At 58.7% G+C, this 25,737-nt stretch overlaps 1 protein-coding gene across 1 annotated transcript in view; it reads left to right on the top strand.

Moving 5' to 3' along the window:
* TMEM132B (transmembrane protein 132B) overlaps positions 1-25,737 on the top strand; it is a 79,284-nt gene that overhangs the window by 27,283 nt on the left and 26,264 nt on the right. The gene's annotated exons all lie outside the window — the stretch shown is intronic.

Here is a 25,737-nt window from a genome sequence, read left to right as displayed (position 1 = left end):
ATGGCACACGGAGTGTAAAGAACCCAGTTCGCGCCGCTTCCGGCCGCTGTTGGTGTCCTGTGCCCCGAGCTCAGCGCATTCTCGCCTTTCGGGGCTTCGTGTTCTTTCCCAGGCCCCTCGGAGGTGGCTGCAGACTCCCCGAGAGCCCTCTGGAGCCCTTCAGCATCTCTCCGGATGAGTGCCGCCACGCTGACTTAATGTCCCTGTTGAGGCCAGTTAGGGGTTTCTGAATATTTTCTGTGCTAACTAATGCTTGAATTTTCGCCTTTGAGGTGATTTCCTCAGGTCCGTTTCCAGACGTGATGGTGCCGGTCGCTGATGTTTTTAAAGGCTCATCACACGCTCAGGCAAATCTCCTCCGCAAGTGTCTGCCGTGCTCGCGGGGGTCAGCTGGATGTGTCCGGCCGTGCACCCCGCCGCCCGTCCAGGCCTTTCGGGCACGAGCCACCCCCAGGGCCCGCGGCCTGTCCGTGTTTGGCCGTGGGCTTCCCATGCCAGGCGCAGGGGGCAGCCCTGGGCCTGTGTGTGCATCTCGGGGGTCACTTGTTCCTCTGGTGACCTCGGTGTGCGCCGCTTCCTCCCTTGTGAAGTGGGGGCCGATGGCGCCTGCCTTGGCCGGGCTGGGATGTTGGCTTCCGCCCTGAGACTGAGCTTCCCACTTTGCAGCGGTGCTCAGCTTCGTCAGGAGAGGGCGCTGCAGGGACGTGGCAGGAGGAAGGGCCTCCTCTACCTCCTCCTCCTCCTCCTCCTCCTGGAACCCTGGTCTTGTCTCTGTCCTGCAACTCTCTGGCTGCAGCGGTGACTGTGGGGGCCATCGTGTGCCCCTCCCCAGCTGTGCGCCCGAGCCTGCAGAGCCCTCAGTGAGCGCACCGTCCCCGCCTGGCCTGGGGACCCCTTGTCTGGGGCCTTCCCGAGTTGGACGGTGTGCCTGCCTGCCCACCCTGGTCCTCCTCGGCCCCGGAGACTGGACTCCTGTGGCCGCACCCCTGGCGCCCCCTGCTGGGGAGTGGGCTCCGGACAGGACGACCTGCTCTGTGTGTCCACGGGCCTCTGGGTGCGCCTGCCGGCCCCGATGGTGGACGGGCTCTGGGTGGGGCCGCCCAGTGGTGTCTGCCTCCGGGGGCTGCGGGCGCCTGGGAGCCTCAGCCTGCGCCCGCCCTGCAGCCCGGCTGCGGGGCCCCGCGTGGGGCAGTCTCCACGCCCGCTCCTTGGGCTCTCTTTTTACTTTGGTTCCTCCCCCCGTTATAGCTAATAGCTATTTGTATTGAAATTTGCTTGTTCAAATGACCGTGCGGACCCCGAGTGGCCCCTTCCCTCGCAGTGCGGCGAGGGCTTCACGGGGCGGCTGGCGCGGCTGGCCTGTGAGGGACGAGGGCCCCGTGAGTGTTCCGGTTGCTGGCGTCGCCCCTGTTTTTATCTGCGGTTTGCTGAGTGGCTTCCCTTTACCGGTCTCCTTCTGCATTCCTTCCTTGCCTTCTCGTTGATTGGTGAAGGGAAAGGATGGACAATACACGCATTCTCAGGTAGCTGCAGAGCTGCACGCTCGCTGTGTTAGAGCTACTCTAGAGAATCCCACGTTTCACTTTTATTTATTGAAGTCTAGTATTATTGGTAACTATGCCATATTTCCAGACAGTTCCTGACTATACTTTAATTCCATTGATCACGTTCCCTAATTATATGTCATTGTTATGGTGTAGATCGATACTCTATCAGTGTTATTTTACACGGTCAATATTCACTTCATCACCCATGTATTTGCCTTTTTCTTTGCTCTTCTATTCCTTCTGGCATTTCTCTTCTTCCACCTGGGATGACTTCTATTCTGCCTTCATTAGTGTTTTATGTAACAGTGTTTGCTGTAGGTAAATGTTACCAGTTTTTGCTGAAAATGCCTTTGCTTCATTTTGTTTCGGAAGAATACCTTCCTGGTAGCAGAGATGGAAGTTGGCACTTGTCTTCTCAGCACTTTGAAGAGATCATTAGATCGTCTCCTGGTGCACGTGTGTGGTTTGTGTCAAGCAGTTGCCGTCAGCCTGACTATTTCTACTTCCAAGGTCGTCTTTCCTTCCTATGGCTGCTTTTTAAAAAATCAGGAGTTCTTGAGATATCATTTGGATACAATAAAACACAACACTCTCAGTGTACATCTGACGTGTTTTGACAAAGGTGTGCACCTGACCAATCAACACCACCAGCAAGATGCCTACCGTTGCCATGACAACGGGAGGTGTTCCTGTGCCGTATCCCCGTCAACCTCCCCACCCTTGTTCCCAGGCAACCGCTGACCCACTTTCCATCTCTGCGGAGCGGATTGGCTTACTCTGGATTTAACAGGGCTGGAGAGGCGCTGGCGTCTTCCACTCGGCCTGCTGCTTTGGGGCGTCTCCGTGGTGCGGGGGGTATGGGCACTTCGTCCCTCCTCCCCCCTCAGTCGCCTTCCATACACTTTGTTACCTGCTGGCCTGTTCCTTTCCAGTGTTTCCAGGTTTGCGCTATTCTGGATACAGTTGCCACAAACATTCATGTAACATATCCTTGTGTGGAAGGATGTTAACATTTCTCGTGGTTAAACATTCCAGGAGTGGGTCACTGGGTCACAGGGGAGCCTATGTTTCATTTTGTAAGAAACTTACAAACTGTGTTTCCAAGCGACCGCATCATCGTACCCTGCCTGTGACAGTGTGGGAGAGTTTCAGTGGCTCCTCGCCCTTGTCAACATTTCACAGTGTCAGACTTTAATTTTAGCCATTCTGGTCAGTATACAGACTTATCACGTTGTGGTTTTATTTACATCTCCCTAAGAACTAAATATTTTGAGCATCTTTTTCTGTGCTTATTTGCTATTCATAGAGCCTCTTTGTGGATTTGTCCATTCAAATCTTTTGTCCACTTAAAATAATCGGGTTGACTGTTCTAATTATTAAATTGTAAGAGCTGTTTTTATGTTCTGGACACTAGATTCTTATTAAATAAATATTTGGAAACATTTTCTTCTAGTCTGGCTTCCCCTTTTAATTTTATTTCCTTCTTTATTTTCTGCCTTTTAAGGAACAAAAGTTTTACATTTTGGTACAGTAGCCTTCTGCATCAAAATTTAATTTAAACTTAGTAAGTTTATCAATTTTTAATTTTATGGTTCGTGACCTTTGGGTCCTATTTCTTACCCTACCCAAAGTCGTAAAGATTTGGTGCTGTATTTCCTTGTAGGAGTTTTGTAGTTCTAGCTCTTATGCTTGGGTCTGTAATTCACTGCGCCCCAGCCCCACCCCCCGCCCCCTCCCGCTTTGTGTGTGTTTGTGGCAGGAGGTAAGAATCCAGGTTCCTTTTATTTCTTTTTCCTTTTCTTTGGTCTCTCGCTCTGTCTCCCCTCCATCCATCCTTCCCTCCTCTCTGTCCCTTTCTCCCTTCTTTCCTATAAATTTTTTTTTTTGGCTAAGTTTCCAGCATATTTTTTTGAGAAGAAATTCCCCACTGACGTACCTTGATACCCCTGTGGAAAATTAGTCGACCGCACATACGTTTGCAAGTCTGTTTCTGGACTCTGTCCTGTCCCACGTAGGGAGAGGTCTGTTTGTCCATGTCACCTTCATCATTTGGGGACGAGGTAGTGTAGTTTCTTTACGTTTTATCTCCTCTTTCAAAGTGGTCTTGCTATTCCGAGTCTTTGGAATTTCAAAATAAGTTTTAGACTCAGCTTACCAATTTCTAGAGAAGCAGCCTGCTGGGATTTTGATTGAGATTACGTTGAACCCGTAGATCTACTTGGGGGAGGATTAATAGGCATTCTAACAGTGTTGAGCATTCTGATGCATGAATAGGTAATAGCTGTCGATTTATTTAGGTCTTTTAAAATTTTGCTGAGCAATGTTTCATAGTTTCTCGTGTATGGATATCGCAAATACTTTGTTGAATCTATCCCTAACTATTTCCTGCTTTTGGATGCTATTGCAAATGGTATTCCTGTTTAAAATGTTAATATCCAACTATTAACTTAGAAATATACGTGACTTTTATATTGGTGTTATATTCCGTGATTTAGTAGTTCCAACCCTTTTTTTGGCGGATTCCTCAGAACTTGGGTGCGGACGCCCATTGGCCGTGTTGCCGGACGGTAGAGACGGTTCCCGCCTTGTCCAGTCGGGGGTCTGCCCTCCTCTTTTCTTGCCCCGTTGTTGAGACCCTCGCCTCGTGGGCAGGTGCGCACTCTCCCCACTTACTCTATCGTTGGCCGCAGTGTCTACGGCTGACTTTATGACTGGGAGTCGGCGCCTTTGACCCGCCGTACCCCGCGCCAGCCGTCCCACCCCGCGTCCGGCACCCGCCGGTCCGCTCTCGGGGTCTGTGAGGGCGGCCATGGCTGGTTTGTAGGTTCCGCATGGAAGCGAGCTCATGCGGTGCTTGTCTTTCTCTGCCTGACTTCCCTCGCTCTGCGCGGTGCCCTCAGCGTCCGTCCGCGCTGTCGCAGACGCCGAGGCCGCCCGCCTTCGTGCGGCGGAGTCATGCCCCGCTGTGCAGAGGCCCACGCGGGTTCCCGCTCATGCGCCGGTGGGCGCGGGGCGCTCCCACGGCTGGGCGGGTGTGAATGAGGCTGAAATGGGCAGCCCCACACGAGTGGGGCGCGTGTATCTTCAGTTTGATTCTTTAAGTGCGGTAAAAGAGTCAACAGCAGGGATGTATCACGGCTTATTTAACAATTTCTGCATTGATGGTCCTTTGGTTTGCTGACGCCTTTTTACTGTTTGCTGTATGGTGAGTTAATTGTATTTGCGTGCTGCCTTGTGAACACATGTAAGTGCTTTTCTAGAAAAGTTTCCAGACAATGGAAATGCTAAGGCCCAGGATTTGCATGTTTTGAATATTTTGAAGCAGGGAATTGTTCTCCGAAATGGCTTTGCTAACACAACCCTCCCGGCTGTGGAAGAGCTCTGCATCCTTCTCGGGGCTCGATGTGTCCTGAGCTTCAAATGCGGTCGGTTTGACGAGTGATGCTAACATTTCCTTCTTGTTTTGATTTCACTTCGGGAACCGTTAGCATCTTTGAACATGTACTCATATGTTGATGGGCCATTTGGATTTTCTTTTCTGTGAAAACACTTTTCATATCATTGGGCTATGAATTGCTATTTCCTTATTGCTTTGTAGATGTTCTTCATGTGTTTTGGATATGAGTATTTTATTTCTGAATCCAATATTCTTTAGTTGGTCACTTTCCTTCCCTCTCGTGGGGTCTTTTCTCTTAACACGTGTTTAGAATTGTTTGGTAGTCCAGTGATCAACCTGAAATTCTCTGACTCTTCTCTCTTACACCAAAATCTTTCTTAAACAGCATCTCCTGTAATTTTCCTAATAACCCTGTTTACTTTTTTGTGCAGCTTAATGACTTGCGTAGGTAGACAATCCAACACTAGATTTTTTTTGGTTCTCTCACATTTCATGAGCCCTTGCAGCTTGCATTTTACTTTCAAATTTTGTGGGATGCATTTTAAATGAGTGTATTCGGTGACCTTTTTGTAGATGGCAGGAGGAGTTGCTTCTCTCCTCCATCTTCCCGGTTTTCTCCCCCACGATGACAGGGAGAAGCCTCAGCGTGACACGGGGACAGAGCCCTGGGTTAGTGCCGGGGATGCTGGGGGCCCCCGGCCGCCCCCCGCTTGGGGCGTGTCTGTCCTCACACAGATGCTTCCCTCTTCCCTCCACCTTGAAGCGAGAGCCTTTATTTGCAACCTCTGAGAGTTTTCTCCAGCTCTCATATTTTTATAATACCATCGTGATGAAATTTAATCTTTTAAAAGGTTCATATCAGTGTTGCGGAAGACCTTTGGCCTGAGAGTAAATTATACATCCAACACCAGGAGCAAAAGAAGTTACCGAGAGCCTCCCGAGCATACAGTTATTTCCCAGCGGCCCTGTACAGCGGGCTCGTCCGTTTGGAGACTTTCCCGGAAACGGCGCGCAGGCTCGGTGGCCGGGTGCGCGCGGGGGACCCTTTCCATTGTGTCCTCCGTTCAGCCCACTCTCGGAGGCTCCAAGGGCACATTAGCTTCTTAAACTCTGCCAGTCTGTGGGGGCAGGGGACCGTCACCCAACCCCAGAGGATGCGGCCAGCCCCGCTTGTCGCGGGGCCACGGCCAATCACACGGCCCCTCTGGGTCGTCCCGGTCTTGTTAATCGCTGTTTGGGCAGCTTGTCCTCACGCCCTGCCCTCGGAACGGGGCCAGGCACGACAGAAGGCGTCTCTTGTCCCCGCTGAATTTACCATTGTCCGGCGGCCGCACATGGCTCTGGAGAGCTGAATGGCGCTTTCAGGCAGGGCTCGTGTGAGCACGGAGTCCGGGGCCCGGCCGCGACCCGCCTCGCCAGCAAGCGCCCTTGTGAATGCCAGAGTTCCGTCTTCAGAGACCAGCAGCCAAGGGTCGGCAACCGCGTTCCGGTTACAAAGGCCCACGGCCTAACCTTGACCTGGCGCCTAAAACAAAGTAGCAGGTGGCGGAAAGGGCCCTGCGTGGAATTCATCGCCTCTCTCTCCTCAGCTCGGTTTCCCCCCTGAGCCTGGTCAGGCAGCGGGCACGGGCGCGCGGGAGGCTGAGAGGCCTGCGCAGGCCGCTGTGTCTGCGTGCGTTGTCCCCGGCAGCCCCCTGAAACCGAGTCCCAGCCGCGCGCATGGTCTGTCTGCAGCTCAGGCCTCTCCTGCGGGCACCACAGAGACAGAGCTGGGACAGCAAACATCTTGCCTCCAGCATAAAAAGGACACGTTCCCGTCCCCTGGAAATGTGCTTTTCTGTCTCCCAGGGACCCATTTATGAATGCAGTTCCCAGGAGGTGGAGACGGAGCGTCCCAGGTGATCTTGTGACACTTCTCAGCCTGCATCGAGCCCGTTCCTCTTTCCCTCGCCGGTTTTCTCTCTAACGACGTGGCGTCTCCTTCGTGCTTATGTTCAACCCGACAGAAACTGCGATCTGCCTCTAGGTTAAGAAATGGGGTTTTAAATGCCGTGCGCTGATACTCTTTCCCCCGCCCCCGCCACCCCCCGAGTCTGTGAGGCAAACAAGAGAACTCGCAATGTAGAACTTAACACGCATTTACGCCAAATTGGACTCATTAAAAACTTAAAATACGTCTCACCATGCGAGGCCCTCCAGCCATTTGAACAGAAGGCGCTCTATGTATTAAAAGCAGGAATGAGCCGTTTGCGTTCAATAGGATGCAACAAATAGCCATTGATGAGTCCAGGGGACCTGGAGTGACTCCTACTTGGGGGGTGGGGGATGGGGCGGCCACTGCCTGTTTCAGGAGTGGGACGGGGCGGGGAGCGTCAAGGAAATTGAAGGGATGGAAGGAGCGAGAAGAATGACCTGGTGGCGAGGGGGAGAGATCGGGGAGGGAAGCGTGTTGCAAACCAGAAAGGACAAGCGGCAAACGCTGTCTTGGAAACGGAGGGCTCCGCTCAGAGCTGAGCTCAGGGGGCTGACGGGACAAGCCCGTCACCGAGGGACGTCAGTGACCTGTATTTTGAGCGAGGTCTCGTGAGGAAACGTGCTGGCACTCCTGGCTAGTGTGCGTAGTGTTCTCCTTGTTGAAGCCAATGAGGAGAGCAAGGCGGTGACCGCGCAGATCATGTCTCAGCAGGTAAGGCACTAACTCTCCCAGTGGCTACCTTCTGTCCTTGTATGTCTACCTCGTATCTAGGAATGAACTAACCAGTAGCAGTATCCTGTGCAACTCAACACGCAGGAAGGTCTTGGAGTTTGGTCCACACCATTCTAGGTGGGCCTGGGCCTGGCTTCCCACCACCACGAGGCCTGCGGAGTCCCACCTGGATGGACAGGCCCAGGCCCTTTGCCCCACTTCCCCTGAGCGCTACCGTTCCTACGTTTTTGTGATCTTCTCGGGCCAGCTGCTCAGTGGCTTGTCTAATGCATGCGCCATCCCAGAGGGGCATCTGGTCAACCCGTCTCCCACACAGTGCTTTATCTTGATCATCGAGTTTTCTTGGTGTCCTCTGAAATCTGAATGACCTCATCTTGGCCCTAATTTCAGGCTTCAGTGCCCCCTGAAGGGCCCTGTCCTTCCGGTGGCCCATGTTCTGTGAACATGTTGGCGCCACCAAGGCTACGGTGTAGCTTTAATTTGCTTGTTTGTTCAGGCCAATGTCTGGTCTTTAAAAACTGCCCAGAGGATCTGTGTAGAGAAATAAGTGCCTTCCACTTACTAGTCTTCTGACCTGGGGCAACTCAGTTTCCTCATTGTTTCTTCCTTCCTTCCTTCATCTTTGCGTCCCTTCGCCGGGAAGTGGACCCGAGGTCCCGCTTCAGAGCCCTTTGAAGCCACTGGAGCTCCGTCCGCCGAGCGAGGTCAGAGCCCCGGTCTCCCCCCTGGGAGCGCTGTGGAACCTCGACTTCAGGCAGTAAACGTGGCCAGGCTGGGGAGTTGGGCCGGCAGCGAAGGCTCCCCGCGGCCCCCTGCGGCCCCGACTCGGCCTGCCCCCCGCACGTGGGCCTGCGCCAAGCCCCTGGTCCTCCCGGCTCCGACGCGAGCCCGTGGCCGTCCGTGCCGGCCTTGCTCTCACGCCTTTCCCTGTTACTTGCAGTTGAAGAATCTACTTGTCATTCAATTTGTCAAGCATTGGCAAGAATATTAGAGTTGCCTGGGACTAGGAAAACCGCGTGTGCGTGCGTGTGCACGTTTATGGGAAGAGTAGTGGTGGTCCAGGGAATCGTAAAGTTACTACTGGAAAAAGTATCATTTATGGCTGCTTACGCTCCATTTCTCCACATTGTGAGACCTGTCCGGTTACAAAACCGTGTATGTGAGCAAGAGGACGCTGGCGAAGAGACCCTTGGAGCCACGTCTCAGGGAGGATGGCGTGGCGGGAAAGTCCCGTGTGCTACGACACTGTGTCTTACGCCTAGTGCGCCAAGAGGGAGTGTGTCGCTGTGCTGTGTTACGGGGTGTTCGTTGCAGAGGGAGTGGCGGGCGCTGAACTGCTTCGAGTCGAGCCTGATCGTGCCATTCGCTGGCTGTGCGGCTGTGTGTTAGCCAGGATGGTGGGGCCGAGAAAGCCGTTCTCGAGGATCTGTTAGAACCGGGTGCCTTCCACCCGTCTGTGGCCGATGCGAAAAACGTCTGAAGGCTCGCGGGCCCTGAGTGTGTTCCAGGTTCATGTCGAAGGCCCAGGGGAGGGATGTGGGAGGCCCGGCGGCCACGGCCGTCCATCCTCATGCCCTGCTCCTGCCAGGACGTTCTTGGCTGTGGAGGGATGTCGTCTGGTGCGTCGGAAGGGCCCGGCTCTGGCGGCCTCTGACGCTGTGGGCGCCGCTTCCGTTGCCTGGTGTCAGGAGGGATGGGCTCAGTGCTGGTGGTCCTCATCTTTCTGCTTTGATGGACGTCATGTCCTCGCCGGAGTTCATGGCCATCTTCCCTTGTGTGGGGCCTGTGTCTTGGGGTCTTCTCTCTGCTGTCCTCCCGGCTGAGGTGAAGAGCGTCGAGTGGGAGCCGGACAAGCTGCAGATCCCCCAGGAAGGCGCGCGACCCCGGTGAGCCTCCTCCCTCCGCTGCCCCCTCACTGCCTCGTTGCTGCTGGGTCGGGATTTGCGCCGAGGCTGAGGAAGCCTGAGCCCTGTTACGCAGGCTGCCGGCTCTCTGGTCGGCCTGAGACGGAGGCCTCAGCCTGCTCTTCCCGTGGACTCGGAAGCGCTACTTAGCGCATCTTCTGTGGCCCCATGTGTCCACCCGCCTCCGTCCGGGCGGGTGACTGCGGCAGTTGCGCCGCTCTGCGAGGGAAGTGCGTGAGGCTCCTCCTCCCTGCGCGCCAGAGCGGAGGCTGGCTTTGCAAACGGGAGGTCGGAACGGGGGTTGCGGGCTACAGGCCTGGCGCTGGCGGAGCCGCGGTGCCATTCCAGCCACTGGATCCGCTGAGCTCTACCCTGTCTAGCTCTTTGTGTTAATTAGGATAATTAAAGCTAGCTGCTGTAACAAATAGCCTTATCTCTTACAGCTTAACGCGGTCCGACGGGGCCTGGATGGAGTTTCTGAGCCACAGCCAGGCCCAGGCAGTGGGCCGGGGTCCTGGCGGCTCTGCCCTGCTCGCCTGCCATCTGGACGCTATGCTTGCGGCCGTGCCGTCCTTGAAGTTGCCATGGAAACCCTGGGAGAGCTCCCAGGGTGTTTTCAAAGCCAAGCCTGGAAGCGGCTTACCTGACCTCTCCGCACATTTCGCCGGTCAGTGTGTGGAGACGCGGCCCTAGGGAGATCGGTGAATGTGGCCTCCGTGCGTGCCCGGGAGGGAGACATGGCACGGTGGCCGTGCGGCGCTGCTTGGACGCACTCGCCGAGCCTGTTTCGACCCTCATGCTGCGTCTTCTGGCTCCGCTCTCACCGAAACGCTCGTTTCCTACTTCTATTTTTTGAAAAGGCTGAGCTCACCGACCCTCCTCTGAGCCTGTACTGAACCTGAGCTCACCCCTTTTCCATTCCTCACTGGCCCGTATGTCGTCCGGTCTTAAAGTGTTTTCTGCGTCCCAGCCTGGTCTGTTCCCCGGTAAGCCGGTCAGCACGTTCCCGAGGGCGTCTGCTGGGAGAAGCTGTCCGTTTGCCTGTCTGGGAAGGGCTACTCGGTGCTCACAGAGTGAGAGCAGTTTCTCTCTTAGCTCTCGATTTACGTAAACTGTCTTAGCGCAGCGGGAATGGAAAGGAACCGTCTCACTGGGACGGACAGTGACTTTCAGAGCTCCAACGAAAACACCGTGTCTGAGAGGAAATCGAAGGCGAGATAGAAGGCGGGGCAGGACGGTGGGCCACCGCTCCGACCTCACACTGAGCGTCCAGCCCGGGCCGCACGGTGTGGGGAAGAAGCAGGTCATCGCGGTACTGTGTCTGTTGTCGCTGCAGAGCCACTGAGCCGAACGCGGAGTCATCTGACGGCCACGTGCTTTGTACACGGTGGTCTGTGTCGCCCGGGCTGGTCGGGCTCAGGGGGCAGTGCCCTCCTGGACTTGGCTTGCGCCGGGACCGCCTGCTGGAGAGCTTGTCACGCCCGCTGCTGAGCGTGGGGTTCTTCCTTTCACAGAGAAACCTGGCCGATGCCGCAGGGGACGGGGGACCCGCGCAGGATTCGCAGGTGTGATAGTCCAGTCTGCGAAGTAGGCCTCGGTGTTCGGAGCAGGACTGAATTGAAGACGTTGGTTTATCACATGTCAGCGTGTATTTAAATGTACCATTCAGCGTACTTTTGTTTTGTTTTGTTTTGTTGTTTTGGCCAGACGTTGGTCCCAAGAGACTTTTTCCTGAAACGATACATGCATCGTTACTGTTCCCATCTGTGCCCGTTCTTGTCATCGCCTCTGGGTTTGTCTGCCTGTGCTTTCTTGTTATCCAGCCTCTGAAATCGCCCCCAGATCTGCTCCGAGAAGTCAGAGGCGGTTAGAATTGGACGGAACGGGAGGCATCGGGTGTGCGGGGGCTTCTCTGGCGGCCGAGGCAGCGCAGGCTCGGAGAGGGCGCCTGGCCACGGCCGCACGGCGCAGCAGTGAGGCTGTCGATCCTGACGAGCCGGGCTCTTCCCGCGTGCCGGGCGCTGTGTTGGCCGCCTTGCGCGTGCCCTCCAGCTGGGTCCTCACAGCGGCCAGGCCACGTGGTCACTGCCGCTCACGCACGGGCGAAGCGGTCAAGGCTGAAGGCAGCTAAGAGACCGTGGGGGACGCACACCCGCGTCTGTCCAGCCTCCAAGCTCTGAGTCCAATTCTTTATTTTTTAAAAAGATTTTTAAAATTTATTTTTAGAGTGAGGGGGAAGGAAGGAAGGAAGGAAGAGAGGGAGAGAAACATCGATCAGTTGCTTCTCATACACTCACTGACCGGGACCGAACCCGCAACCCAGGCCCGTGCCCTGACCAGGGAACAAACTGGCGACCTTTTGCTTGGAGGGTCGATGCCCAGCCCACGGAGCCGCGCCAGCCTGGGCTTGAGTTCAGCGCCTGCAGGCGCTTGTTCAGCAGGCCTGTGAAGCTATAAAGCAGCCACACACATTCTTAGGACACTCCCACTTTGAGAGGCGGGGCTTAGCTCCCCCTACCATTGCACGTGGGCAGGACTTAGTGACTCACCCCCACAAGACTCAGTTGGGCAGGGGTGTGACTTCAGGGACCAGGCGGTAGAAGCCTCGCTCCCTCCTCCCTGTGCTCTTGGGTCCTGCCCCACAGCTCCTGGGAGGGGCCCGCGAGGTGAGGAACCGTCCTCTGCCAACAGTGACTGTGGGTGAGTGAACCGCCCCGGACTGGGCGCCCCCCAACTCCAGACCGGCCCTCAGTGGCCGCTGCCCTGGCCGTCAGCCTCCTGGTGGCCTCAGAAGCAGCCCTGAGAAAGAACAGCTCAGCTCAGCCGCGCCCAGCACTGACCCGGGAACTGTGAAACAACAGATGTCCGCCGCGGTGGCGCCTGTGCGCAGGGATTAGCGCGTTTCCGGTTCTGTTGGGGCAGGAAGGACAGCAAGCCTTCCTGTGGTGGCAGTTCACATATGTGTCTCGCTCTTTTAATATAAAATCCTTTAAAAAAATGTAATACTTCACTGCAGCTGCTTGAGAGATTTCTCTGAACGTTGAAAGGGAAAGCAGGTTCAGAGGCTGCTCAAGGCACTGCATCCCTTCTGGTCTGTTCAAGGGGTAGCGACGCGATGTCCCGTCCACCGGAAATTGCCTTGCCTTTGACTCTGGGGCTCCTTCCCTTGTTTGAACCGTGAGGGGATTCATACATCACTTAGCTCTGACTTTGAAATGGAAGAGAACGGGAAACCATCTCCCCGGGTAGCAAGATGAGCTTCTAGAAGGTGCCCGGGAGGTTTGTCATTGTAAGTGTTTGTAATTCAGGCACTTCAGGGAGGCGCCGTATTGGCTCTGGGGTCCGTTTTCTGGAAAGATGAGGCTGCCCGGGGAGGGAAGTGCTGGGCTTTAAGAAATGAGGTGTTTTGCAGGCTCTCAGCCCTGATTTACTGCTCCCTCTGGCTCACTCCACCCATCAGGTGAAATGTAGCGAAACGCCAGTGAAAGTCGCTGCCGTTGAAATGATGGGGCAAGGCCATGTGTGTGTAGTAAAATACAGCCTCCCCACGTCACCGTAGACTTTAACTCTGTCATGTTATCCTTTAAAAAAATAAAATCCTCACCCAAGGACGTACTCATTGATTTTAGAGAGGGGAAGGGAGGGAGGGAGAGGGAGAGAAATGTGGAGGCGAGGGCAAAACATCGATCAGTTGCCTCTTGCACACGCCCCGACCAACCAGGGGATGGGACCACAACCCAGGCACGTGCCCTGACCAGGAATCAAACCCACGACCTTTCGGTTTATAGCGCAATGCTCCAACCAGCTGAGCCACACCAGCCCGGGCTCTGCTGTTTTTTTTTTTTTCAGTCATAGGCAGAAGGAGCTTAAATCCACTGAGCTAAGTATCAGAGAGAGGCTTTGGCTCAGAGCAGCGGGGCCGTGGGGGCTGAGGCTGGCTCGGGGCTGGACCCGGGACCTGCGCCGTGTAATCCCCTCCCTGGCTCGCGCCCCGTTCCTTCTTCTGTGTTTCCCCACCTGCCTTCTCGGGCGGCGCTTCTCACCGCCGGAGCTTCGCTCTCCAGCCCAGAATCCGCGACACGGAGGACGCGGGCCGCTGGGCCGCTGCCCTGCTGCTGTCGGCGTGCGCGAGACTCTCTAGAAGGCGCAGTCAGTGTAAGCGACGCGGTCTCAGCTCTTTGCGTAACAAGCGTATTCTGGCTGTGACTTCAGAGCCAGACAGTGGTTGGAGCCCTGCTGCCGTGACTCCGTCATTGTGACACCGCGGGCACGGCCCTCAGCCTTTCGGGGGCTGTCCTTCCACGTGTCCCTTGGGGGTGGCAGAGCCCGTCTCCGAGGGCTGTGGCGAGGCCTCTGTGGGAGAGGCCCCCGGCCTGTGCTGTGTGTGTGCCGGGAGCCCCAGGCTCGGCGCAACGTCTGCTCGACTGTGGAATCCCCACACCGCTCACTTCTCCGGTGGCCTCAGTGGCTTCAACTTTCGACACAATTTATGCAGAGAGAGAACTTGCCAGGGTTAGGTCTTGTGGGGTGGGGTGGGGTGAGGTGGGGTGGGGCGGGGCAGGGCTCGGAAAAGCCCCACCCCTCGCTGGGAGGTGTGAGGGTTTATGGGAGGGGCGCGTGCTGAGATGACCGTTCTCAGGGCTGGACACTGGTCCAGCCAAGCGTCTGCAGGTGGACTGCGGGGCTAACAGCCGCTCACCCTCTGATGCCTGCTTGCCACTCCCACTGTGACTTTGTGCTGGAGCCTGTGTGGTGTGCAGAGTGCAGGCGTCTGCATGGGAGGGTACAGGGGTGCGCGTGCAGGGTGCGGGCGTCTGCATGGGAGGGAACAGGGGTGCGCGTGCAGGGTGCGGGCGTCTGCATGGGAGGGAACAGGGGTGCGCGTGCAGGGTGCGGGCGTCTGCATTGGAGGGTACAGGGGTGCGCGTGCAGGGTGCGGGCGTCTGCATGGGAGGGAACAGGGGTGCGCGTGCAGGGTGCGGGCGTCTGCATGGGAGGGAACAGGGGTGCGCGTGCAGGGTGCGGGCGTCTGCATGGGAGGGTACAGGGGTGCGCGTGCAGGGTGGGGGATGAACAGGGGTGCGCGTGCAGGGTGCGGGCGTCTGCATGGGAGGGTACAGGGGTGCGTGTGCAGGGTGTGGGCATCTGCATTGGAACGGGTGAGTGTGCAGGGTGCGGGCGTCTGCATTGGAACAGGGGTGCGTGTGCAGGGTGCGGGCATCTGCATTGGAACAGGGGTGCGCGTGCAGGGTGCGGGCGTCTGCATGGGAGGGAACAGGGGTGCGCGTGCAGGGTGCGGGCGTCTGCATGGGAGGGAACAGGGCTGCGCGTGCAGGGTGCGGGCATCTGCATTGGAACAGGGGTGCGCGTGCAGGGTGCGGGCGTCTGCATGGGAGGGAACAGGGGTGCGCGTGCAGGGTGCGGGCGTCTGCATTGGAACAGGGGTGCGTGTGCAGGGTGCGGGCGTCTGCGTTGGAACAGGGGTGCGCGCGCAGGGTGCGGGCGTCTGCATGGGAGGGAACAGGGGTGCGCGTGCAGGGTGCGGGCGTCTGCATGGGAGGGAACAGGGGTGCGCGTGCAGGGTGCGGGCGTCTGCGTTGGAACAGGGGTGCGCGTGCAGGGTGCGGGCGTCTGCATGGGAGGGTACAGGGGTGCGTGTGCAGGGTGTGGGCATCTGCATTGGAACGGGTGAGTGTGCAGGGTGCGGGAGCCCCCTCCACGCCCCAAGCTGTGCGTCTCCCTGTGCTCGTGCCCAGCCGCAGTGAGGGGGTGCGGGGACACGCTCACAATGCCAGAGGTCAGGGTGCCGAGTGGCTGTCCCACAGCCAGAGCGCCCCTTGTTACCACAGCCAGCGCGGCTGCCCAGCAGCTGCCAACTTTCATTCCAGCGTCTTGGGCCATTCGTGGCCTTTTTCCTCTGAGGGCCTGACCTGGTGTGGACTCCCATCGGACCGCGTCCTTACCCGGAGCCATTTCCGTCCTGAGAACGTGCGCAGGCGGACCCGGTGGTAGCCGGGGGACTGCGGCGTGGTGAGCGCTGGGCCCGTACGGGGTGCCGGCCGTGTCCCTGGACCTGCACGTGGGCCCTCGACCATTTAACTTTGGCATCTTGTCAGTGGTTGCAGGAGCAGCTTCGTGAGATTAAAAAAAAACCCCAAAAAACACAAACCGGTTTTCTGACTCCGTTTCCTGTTTCGTGCACGATTCTGGTTCGGACTTGCTCCTCTGGACCAGATTAGCCTCCCTTAATCCCAGCACGGCTCAAGTGCACGGAAAGGACTTGAACAGTGAAATTCTCTTCTGTCTGCTGGGCAGATTCCGTCCGCGGAGGGGCAGCCGGGGGAGCCACGGGCACGCAGCCCTCTCTGACCGTGGCCGACTTAAGACCTAACTGCTGCAGAGCAGCTGCCCCCGGGGCAGGTGTGGAGGCCGCCGCCCTGAGCACAGAGGGCCGGGGAGGGGGTGGAGGGGCCGTGGGGTTCCCGTTCACCCGTGAGGGGAGAGTCCCGCCTTCGGGAGGAGAGCGCCCGGCGCAGGGAGGGTTGCACGTCTGGGATCGCAGGCGCACGCGGCCTCACCCTGTCCAGCTCCGCGCTTGTCGGAAAGCCGCCAGGTAAAGCGGAGGTTGCAAGACCTGGGAGTGGGCTGTGGGCCCAAGTGGCGTCCCGAATTTCATTCTGTTCGTGGGCTGCTCTTAATTCCGCTCAGTTCCTAGGTCAGTGAGGTTAAAGATTCTGGCTGGGTTTGCTCTGGAATGACCCAGAGTGTCTGTCTGCCTCTTGTCTTTAATTCTTTTTTTTTTTTTTTCTCACTTGTGTCTGGGGTATTGAAATGATTCCCGGGGATTTGGAGGTGCCTGGGAGTGGTCAGGTCAAGGTCAACAGGTGCCTTCTTACAGAAAACGGGTAGTCGTCGTCACGGGTGACACGCCTGGGAAGAGCGGTCTCGTTGAGTTCACCGTAACAGGACCTGCCTTCCAAACGCTGGCATCGAACGTGAGACAAACATGTTCTAGATGCTGCACGATGCCGTGCCTGCCGTTAACGCGCTGTGTCGCACGTTCAAAATCCATTACGAGGGCGGACCTCCTGGTAGATGTCCTCACCACAGCTGGCAGGCTAGCGCCGGCGATGGCCAGTCTCGGGACAGCCGAAGGGCTGTTGTCACACGAGTGCCCCCACAGCCGTCAGCCCGGGACGCCGTAGAGCGTGCAGGGCAGTGCGTGCGCTTCCTGGTGTGCAACGCAGCTGGCCCGAGGAGTGGGGCGGAGCCCGGGGCGGGGGGCGCTAGATGCTGTGATGGACCTTCATGCGCAGGGAGATGGGAGTGCGCGTTGCATGCATGGGCCCCGCCTGGGGTGGCCAGCAGCGACCTCAGGCTTGCGGTCGGGGTGGCGCGCTTGGAGCTGGCGTCATGGTGGGTGCCCCCGGGCTCCCCGCCCGCCACCCCCCATCCGTGGAGGGTCCACAGGGTGCCACCTGTGGGCCGGGCGCCCTCCTAGGCATTGATGGTGTCGCGGGAAACGGGAAGAGGAGCCCCTGCCCATGGGTCCACAGAACGGCCACGGAAAAGGCAAGTAAGTGAAACACAGTGTTTGGAGGTGTTCGGAGCTATAGAGACGGGGCCGGGAGGGGGTCAGGACAGGCAGTGCTGGGGACAGGCCTTTCAGCGATGGCATCAAGAAGCCCCTGCTCAGGAGGTAGCATTGCGGGTGAGGACCGGAGGCCTGGTCCTGGGGGAACAGTGGGGACCCGTGCGGCTGGCACAGGGCGACAGGGACCGTGGCAGCGGAGGCGCGGAGGGAGCCGCGGGCACCAGGGCAGGAGGGCTGCTCGTGCAGGGCCTTGGGCTTCTCCGTGAACGAGACGAGGACCCCCCGAGGGCTTTAACAGCAGAGCAGAAACGCCCGGCTCCTGATCCCCCAGGAGAATGCGGCTGCTGCGGACGGGAAATGGCAGGGGCTGGGGCAGGTGGCAGCGAGCGGCCACGTAGGAGGGGACGCTGGCTCGGACCAGAGCCGTGTCGTAGACGTGGGGTGGGTGAGGGCATTTTAAAAAATGTGTATCTCCCAGCTGGAACCGGCTGGCTTTCTGGACAGGCCAGAAGTGGGCCGTGAAGGCCAGAGGAGAGCGCAGGACGACCGAGGTTTCCACCCGAATGAGGCCGGAGGGAGTGAGGGGCGGGGCGCATGGCGGGCGGTGGTCTTGGGGGAGAGCAGAAGGGCCACGTCCCACGGGAGGCGCCTTTTGACACCTGAGGGGGCTGTTGGATAAGCCTGGAATTGGGAGAAATGGCATGGTCTCTGCACCTTTGTAGCAGCCCCCTTTGCGGGCAGCGACCCCCTCGCCCCCCTCGCCCCCCCACCCCACCCAGACGTCCGGGGCCTCACGCTCTGCTGCGGGGAGCTCTGCGCCTGGCAGGCAGCCCCGCCCTCGCAGTGTCCCAGCCCTCACTGAGCGGCCGCTGTGTTCCTGGGCGCGGGGTTTGCTCCTGTGTCTCAGCAGGGAGACACAGGGCAGGGAATAAATTGGCGCTGATGGCTGGCGTCAGCTGGCCCCTGGTGACCTGGCTGGCCTGCAGGCTGCTGTGGCTGCCCAGAGGAGCCCGGCCGACCGGCACGCACAAGGGCGACCCCGGGACCCTGGCGTCATTAGCGGCTGCTCTCATCGGGGGGCCCAAGAAGCCCGTGGGGGTGTGGCAGGACCCCATTTAATGAGGCCCTGGCCAGAGCGGGGACCGAGCAGCCCCGCACTACATGGCCGGAGAAAGGGTCTCTGTTAGAAGCAGGCTCTCCGGGAAGTAATTCGAGTTCGCTGTGTGTGACTCTGCCCTTCACCTCGCTTTGTATGTGCCCTGGGCCCCGCACGGAGCTGGGGACGCAGCCCCTCCCAACAAGCGAGCAGGCGCGAGGGAGTGTGACATTGTGTCTCCAGCATCGGCTCTGGGGTCGCACGTGGCGGCTCCTGGCAGCCCCCTCACCGCCGGGTGACCAGCCTCAGCTGGGGTCCCCCGGTACTCTGGTCACCATTGTGGCTTGCTCTCCCCTGCTGGGCGTGCAGGAGGGCTGTCCTTGCTGGTCCCTGGGGTCAGATGGGGTCCGGGACCCGTCGCCCGTCCTGGCCTCGCTTCCCGGCCGTCGCATTTCGGGGAGGACCACGGCCAGAGCCCTCCCTTCCTCTGGGGCAGAGCAGAGGGTGCAGGGCGCGCGGCGCACTGGGCGACGAGGCAGAGTCCTCGCGTGTTCTTGCTCAGACGCCTCTGGGGGGCCAGTCAGAAAATGCGGGAGCCCTCGGGTTGGCTGCGGGGAGGGAAGGGGGTCTGGGGCCACTGGGGGGGACGATGTTTCACTGTCACCTTCTGTACCTCCTGAGTGTTGAATCCTGGGAACGTATGACTCACCCAGAACTCGACACTACCCCATTAACGTCCGAAGTTGGCGTGCGGAGGCCGGCTTCCGTCCCGTGCCCTGGACGTCGGCCCGGGAGGCCTGCGGGCAGCCAGCACGATGCCAGTCCCGACCTCATGGCGGCTGTTTTTCACGTCGTGTCTCTGGCCTTCAGCGGGGCTTTGCCTTCCCTCTGTGAGAACACTAGCCAGCGGAGGAGCCCAGGGTTCTTGTGCAGAACAAGGGCTGGCCACAGGGGAGGGACAGAGGGGCCACCCCGAGAGTTACATCGAGGGAGCGGGTGCAAGGTGGTTTCTGGGCCATTTCCTGGAAGGGCCTCTGGGACGTTGCCAGAAGGGCCGAGGCAGACGGGAAGAGCAGGTAATTGTGGCAGTTGTCTTCATCGTCTCGGGCTCGTCGGTGCGACACTGGGGAAATCGAGTTAAGCTGCAAGTGAGGGTGAGCTGCTGGAGCGCCACGCAGCCGCGGGCACGGCCGCCGGGCAGGCGGGGGCGCCCGACACGCTCCCTTGTCGCCGGGGTGGGTCCTTTCCGGCTCCGGGAAAGCGCTGGTCATCGAAAAGGAGGTCATGCGGACCGTCTGCCAGGTGCTTGGAATATTTAAAAACGGACAAAGAGGAAGACCGTACCCTTTCCCTGTGGCTGGGAAGCGGGGCAGTGGGTCGGCTGTGCCTCACCAGCCGGTTCGGGCGCCAGACGAGGGCTCCTGGGAGGCTTTGTGGTGGAAAACCAAGCAGGAGAGGGTTCGCAATGGCAGCTTTCTACCTTGAAGGAAAATGTTTCTGGATTAGGAAAAAAATATGAAAAATAGTATGACACACATTCCTTCACCCACCCTCAACTTTAACTCGTAATACCTGGCTTTATTTTCAGCAAATAAAAAAAAAAAATTCCAGGTGTGACGGGAGCCCTTCCATGCCTCCTGCTGTTCCGTTCCCTCCACTCTGTGAGGTCGACCCCATCGCCACGCCTGCCTTTGTAATTTCTATAGTAATGGCACAAAGAACGGTGGCACGTGTGGCTACCGCTCCTGTAAAAAGGGTCGCATCATGCATAGTCTCCTTTGTGTGTTAAAAAAACTGAGATAAAATGACCATACCATAAAATTCACCCTTTTAAGGTGTTTTTCATGTCTTCATGAAGTCGTGGAATCGTCTCCGTTCTCTAATTCCAGGACCCGGTGTCCACGGCCCATGACCCCCGCTCCCGGTCCGAGCAGCCGCGACCTGCCCCGGCCTGCGGGGGTCTGCCCGTCTTGGGCGCTTCCTTTGAACGGAATTGTACATTGTACCGTCTTTCGCATCTGGCTTCCCTCCCTCAGCATCAGGTCTTTAAGGCTCATCTATGTGATCAGTGCCTTGTTTTTTGTTTGTTTGTTTTTTTGTTTTTAAATGGCAAATAATGTCCTATTGTGTAGAGATGCGTTTTGTGTATCAGTTCATCCACTGATGGCCACTTGGGTGGTTTGACTTTTCGGCTGTTACGAAGCGTGCTGCCGTGGACCTTTGTGCACAGCTTTTTATGGGGACACATGCTGTCGCGTCTCTTGAGGGACATTTCGGGGTCACACGGCAATGCTGCATGTGCTCTCTGCCCCCGCTGCCCCCGCACCGGCTGTGCTGCTTCCCATTTTCTCCAGCTGTGCACGGGGGTCGCAGTTCCTTCCTTGACAGCGTGTTTTTTTTGTTTTAATTATAGCCACCCTAATGTTCTGAAGTATCTAATTGTGGTCTAGATGTGCATTTCCTTAGTGTCTATTCAAATAGCCTAATTTTAATAGTTTTGTCATTGTTATAAAAGTTCTTTGTGTATTCTGGATGCTCATCTTTTATTGGACATACGCTTTGCAAATCTTTTCTTCCATTCTGTGGTTTGTCTTTTTTATATTATTGGTGCTGTCCTTTGAGGCGCCGAGACTTTGCGTGTTGCGGAGACCCAGTCCCTTCCCCGCGTGCGCGTGTGCGTGCGCTTGCGGAGCTCTGCGTGAGGGGCCGCTGCCTAACCAAGGCCGCGGCACGAACTTCCTAAGACGTTCGCAACTTTAGCTCGTGCTCTGAGGTCTCTGACCCACTGCAGGATAATTTTCGTACAGGACGTAGGGTTCCAAAGTCACTCTTTTTCTGTGGATGTTCAATTGTTCCAACACCATTTGTTGAAAAGACGTTTTCCCCCATTGAACTGTCGGGGCATCCTCGTTGACAGTCGATTCATCGTGAATGTGGGGCTTACGTCTGGACTCTCCCTTCCCATCCGCTGGCGCCCTGGGGTGCCGGTTTCTCCCTCCTCCGCACGCGCGCCGTGGCCGCGGGCTTCCCGAAGCCCGGGTTCATCCGGGACCTCGCTCGGACTGTTGTCCGATGCTCATGGATCCGTTCGACAGAAATTCAACAAAAACAACTCCGTCCTAGACAGTGTTGTAAGTGCTGGGCACGCAGTAGTGAACAAAACCGGTGGAGGCCCCGCCTTCCTTTCTGGAGAGAGGGAGGGAGGGAGGGAGGGAGGGCCGGCGAAGATCACCGCCATCACCCCTCCCTCCGCGGTCAGCGGGAGAAAGCTCTGGAAACCTCGGGCGGGGCCCTGGTCAGAGCGCTGCCCCGGGGTGGGGGGGGCTCTCAGTGGGGGGACTCTGAGCGGGGAGGGCAGAGGACGCTCGCTGGGTGAATGCTCTTGTCCCGAGCACCTTGTGTTCCTGCTGGTGGCCTGGGGCAAACCTCTCGTGGGAGTCTTTCTAAAGCTTCAGGTAGATGGGCTCCTGTCACGGCAAACAGGCAAACAGATGTTGGCGGGGGACCTGCTGGCTTCCTGCGCCTTCAGGGCTCAGCCCAGAGGCCAGCTCCTTGCAGCCGCCTCCACTCCCTTTCCCGGTCTCCATGGCAACTCATGTCCTATTTCAAATTGGAATTGACAATTTGAAATTTTAGACATAGTTTTTTAATTTTTAGACTAGATCGGGCTTGTTCAGGGTGCAATAGCCGGAGACTGTTTTTCAACTTTTAAAAATTGAAAAAGTTTATTCAGCTTTTTAAAGAGAAACATAATCCCTCTCTCTCACTTCTAGGGTAGTTTGGTCTTGACCGGGACCTACCTACCTTATTTGCCTGACTGACTGGAGAGGGTCTCCTCTGCCGTGACCGCTCATGAACTCTCCGTGCCCAGCACCTGACGACGCCCAGTAGACGCCACGCCTCACCGAGAGTCTTGGGGACAGTCGCCCCATGGGGCTGAGCGGCCCTTGGCCTTTGAAGGGCTCAGGTTCCCCTATCCAGCAGTCGTACCCCCTGGCACTTGCCCAGAGGAATTGAACACTTATTCCCACACACCCAGACGCCCTTCAGCAGGTGAGGGACAAAGGAGCCGCCGTCCCCTCCGACCACGGAGCGTTTGTGATCGGGCGCTAGACGGCAACGAGCTACCGAGCCACGAAGGGGCGCGGGGGGCCGTCGACGCGCACCGCCCCGCGAAGGACGCCACCCGGCGTGGCCGCGTGCGGCTGGCTCCGGCTGCGGGACGACCGGGAACAGGCAGAGCTATGGGGCCAGCACAGAGCTCCGGGGTTGCCGGGGCGCGGGGTGGGGGGCGCGCCGGCGGAGCGCAGAGGCGGCCTGGCGCAGTGAGAGCTCTCCCGGGGGGGCCGTGGCGACGGACGGCCGCCGCGCTCCGTGCGGCCAGCGCGCAGGGGGCCGGCACCAGGCCCGGGCCGCCGCGTCCGCCGCGGGCCCTGCGTGACGCTGACGTGTGCGTGAGGGCGCCTCGGCGGCACCACGTGCACCGTCCGGTGGGGACGCTGGCGGCGGGGGCTGCGCGGAGGGCGGGGGGAGCCCGGGGACGGGGACACCTCCGCACCTCCCCCTCAGTTCTGCTGCGAACCCAAAACGCCCTGGAAAATGAAACCTTTACAAAAAAGAACGGAACGGCCGTCTGGTACGGAGACAGATAACGCCTCCTCAGAGCAGAAAGCAAGGGCGGGCACCCAGCAGCCGGATGGAAGGGTGCGGCTCGCAGCTCAGCTGCCAGGCTTCTTGTCTCCCAGAATGCGGACAGCAGCCCCGAATTTGCAGGGTGCCCGGCTCGCCCTCTGGAGCAGGGTCAGTGAGTTCAGCAAATGCGCGTTGTGCTCGGCATTTTCCAGGCTCCGTGCCAGCCGCTGCCGCGCAGGCGCAGCATGTCTGCCAGAGCGCGCAGGGCCGGGGACGCGGCCCAGCTCGGCCTCAGGTATTTGCCGAGAGCCACCAGCCGTCCTGTCCTGGGGCGATTGCCTGATGTCACCATCGCTCAGTGTTTACCTTGGTTTCCGGTCCCTTTGAAAATAATGCCCAGAAATAGGCTCATAACTAAAACAGAGGCTGGAGATGGCCTCTCTCGCTTCATTTCTAGAAGGAGACTCGTGTGGGGAGAACAATAACCTGCGTCCAAGGAGCAGCTTCTTGGAGAACAGTCCACGTGTTTGGACTCTCTGCTCCTTTTCCCCTTATTTCTCCCTCCCTCCGCCCTCCCTATCACCCCCCCCCCCAAATCCCTCAGATCCACTGTTAACTGCCACGGCCTCCTAAGACGCTGCCGGACGTGGCTCCCGGGGAGGAGCCGCTGGGCTGGGTCCTCCCTCCGACCCCCATCCTTGCTGACACATCTAAGCCGTTGGAGCCCCAGGCCCAGGGTCCCGGGGCCCCGAGGGAGGCTCAGCGTTGATTAACGGCCAGGGCTGCCGGGAAGCAGGGCCTTTCGGGAGGAGGCTGTGTGTCTGGCTTGAGAGGGGACGAGCTGACACCTGCTAACACACACACATGTGCAGACACATGCACACGCGTGTGCGACACGCACGCATTTCCCCACCTTGGGGGGGTGTCTGGCGGTGACGTGCCTCTCATGGCCGAACCCCGACCCTCGCTCGGTCATTGTCACATCGAGAGAATGAAGCTCTTTTGTAAGATTGAAAGGCATACCAGGTATAGATGGAGAACAAGTAGAGTTAATGATTATAAGCCCATTTCCATAGAAATGGACTCATTAGCACGCATGCCAACCGCCTACACGTAACGGCCCGCAGCCTCAGTTTGAGGGAAATGACTTGAAATAAAACCTTACACATAAAAGTGACACCGACGTGACGGTTATCCCGCTGCCACCGCCGCGCTGGGCAAGGCCCTGCAGGTGGCCCCGCTCGCGGCCTGGAAGGCGGGGGGAGGGGCTTCACGCAGGCCCCGCCCCCTCCGCCCCGAACCGGGCGGCCCTAGGCCCGCGAGAGAGGGCGGACTGAGCGGGACCGGCTGCGGACGCCAGAGGGAGCTGCCCGTCCTTCCCTCAGGGCCTCGCCCGCCCGAGGGGAAGTCACGGATCTGACCTGACAGGAAAGAGCGCCCTCTGTAGGAGACCCAGCAGGCGGCCGTGAGGGGGTTCCTGAGACCACACAGGGGCCCTCAGAGGGTGCCCGATGGGAAGCGGGTGACCGGAGCTGAGACCTGAGTGCCTAAGCCCCTCGGGCGGTCCTGAAATGCCCTCACAATGCAGCATCCAGCCCTTAAGCTCGTCTCGGCCTTTTCACTGAAGATGCCCAGGTTCCCTGGGGTCCCCTGGTTGGGGTCCCCTGCGCCCATCTGTCCTCTCACAAGGCCAGGACCTTATCGGCACACATGTTCTTCCCGTGCAAAATGGCATCGCAGATCATCCCGTGAGGACGCCGGGCTGCCGCGCCCCCGCACCCGGGAGCTGGTGGCCCCTGGCTGCGTTTGCCCGCGGGGGCCCGTGGAATATTCCAGAGCCGTGATTTCGGCATCGTCACAGCCTGTGTCCACAGCTCTCAGCAACGCGTGGAGCAGGCGCACACCCGCTCCCTCGCGTGATCCTCGCGGTGCCCTGAAGGCGGGCAGGTGGTCGCCCACGCTTCCCAGGTGAGGAGGCCGAGGCGGGAGAGGTGCGGTGACTGGCGCGGGGTGAGTTCAGCCCGCAGTCCGCCTGCCCTCTCCAAGTGGCTGCCACAGCGCCGTGTGGCTCTTGGGCACTTGAAATGCGGCTGGTGCCACGGAGGAACTGAGTTTTAATTTGACTTAATTTTTAGTAAATGTCATTTGAAGGCAAAGAGCCACTTGGGGTTTGGGGCTATTGCATTGGACCGGGTGGTACCTAAGTTTCCCAAAAGCTCCACTAAGCGGGCAAAGGCTGGACTTGCTGCTTCTGTAGGGAGCCCGGCGTGGGTCTGTTTTGCATGGAATTCAGTCCCGGGAGGCCAGGTCTGCCGCGCCGTCGCTGTCTGGGCGCCTGTTGGCGGAAGCCAGGCGGCAGCCGGGCGTGGGTGCCCGCCGGCCCTGAGACCCTGCGGGAGGGAGCTGTCCGTGGAAGGGCGTGGCCGTCGGGCAGGCAGCAGGCGCTTTTTCGAAGCTCTTTCCTCGCGGCTGAGAGTGGGGGGTCAGAACTGCTGACCCTGCCCGGGCCCCAGCGGCGGGGCCGGCCTCCGTGCCGTGTCAGACCAGGCAGACCTGCCCGCTGGGGGTGAGGGCGCAGGCCCGGTAGCGCGGCCGGGCCCCGGGAGCCGCGGCCCACGTGGTCAATGTGCCGTGACAATCCTCGGGCCCGGGGAAAGCCGGGTTCAGGGTGACGGAGACAGGGTGACCGCACAGGGCGGTTCTCAAGTCCCCTGCCGGGCGGCTGCTTGCTTTACGTCCACGCCCTGCAGTGTCTCCCGTCACCGCGGTAGCCTCGGTTCCCAAGTCTGCGTCAACAGCAAGAGGCCCCGGTATGTCAAAATCCCGAGAGCGGTGACCCTTGCCTTCTTTCACCCCCGTG

Source organism: Pteronotus mesoamericanus, unplaced genomic scaffold, assembly GCF_021234165.1.
Source record: "Pteronotus mesoamericanus isolate MK-2021 breed Mesoamerican mustached bat unplaced genomic scaffold, CSHL_Meso_final scaffold_507, whole genome shotgun sequence".
NCBI classification, from domain to species: Eukaryota; Metazoa; Chordata; class Mammalia; order Chiroptera; family Mormoopidae; genus Pteronotus; species Pteronotus mesoamericanus.
Note: the sequence above shows the minus strand (reverse complement) of the source record. Positions and strands in the feature narration are given on the sequence as shown.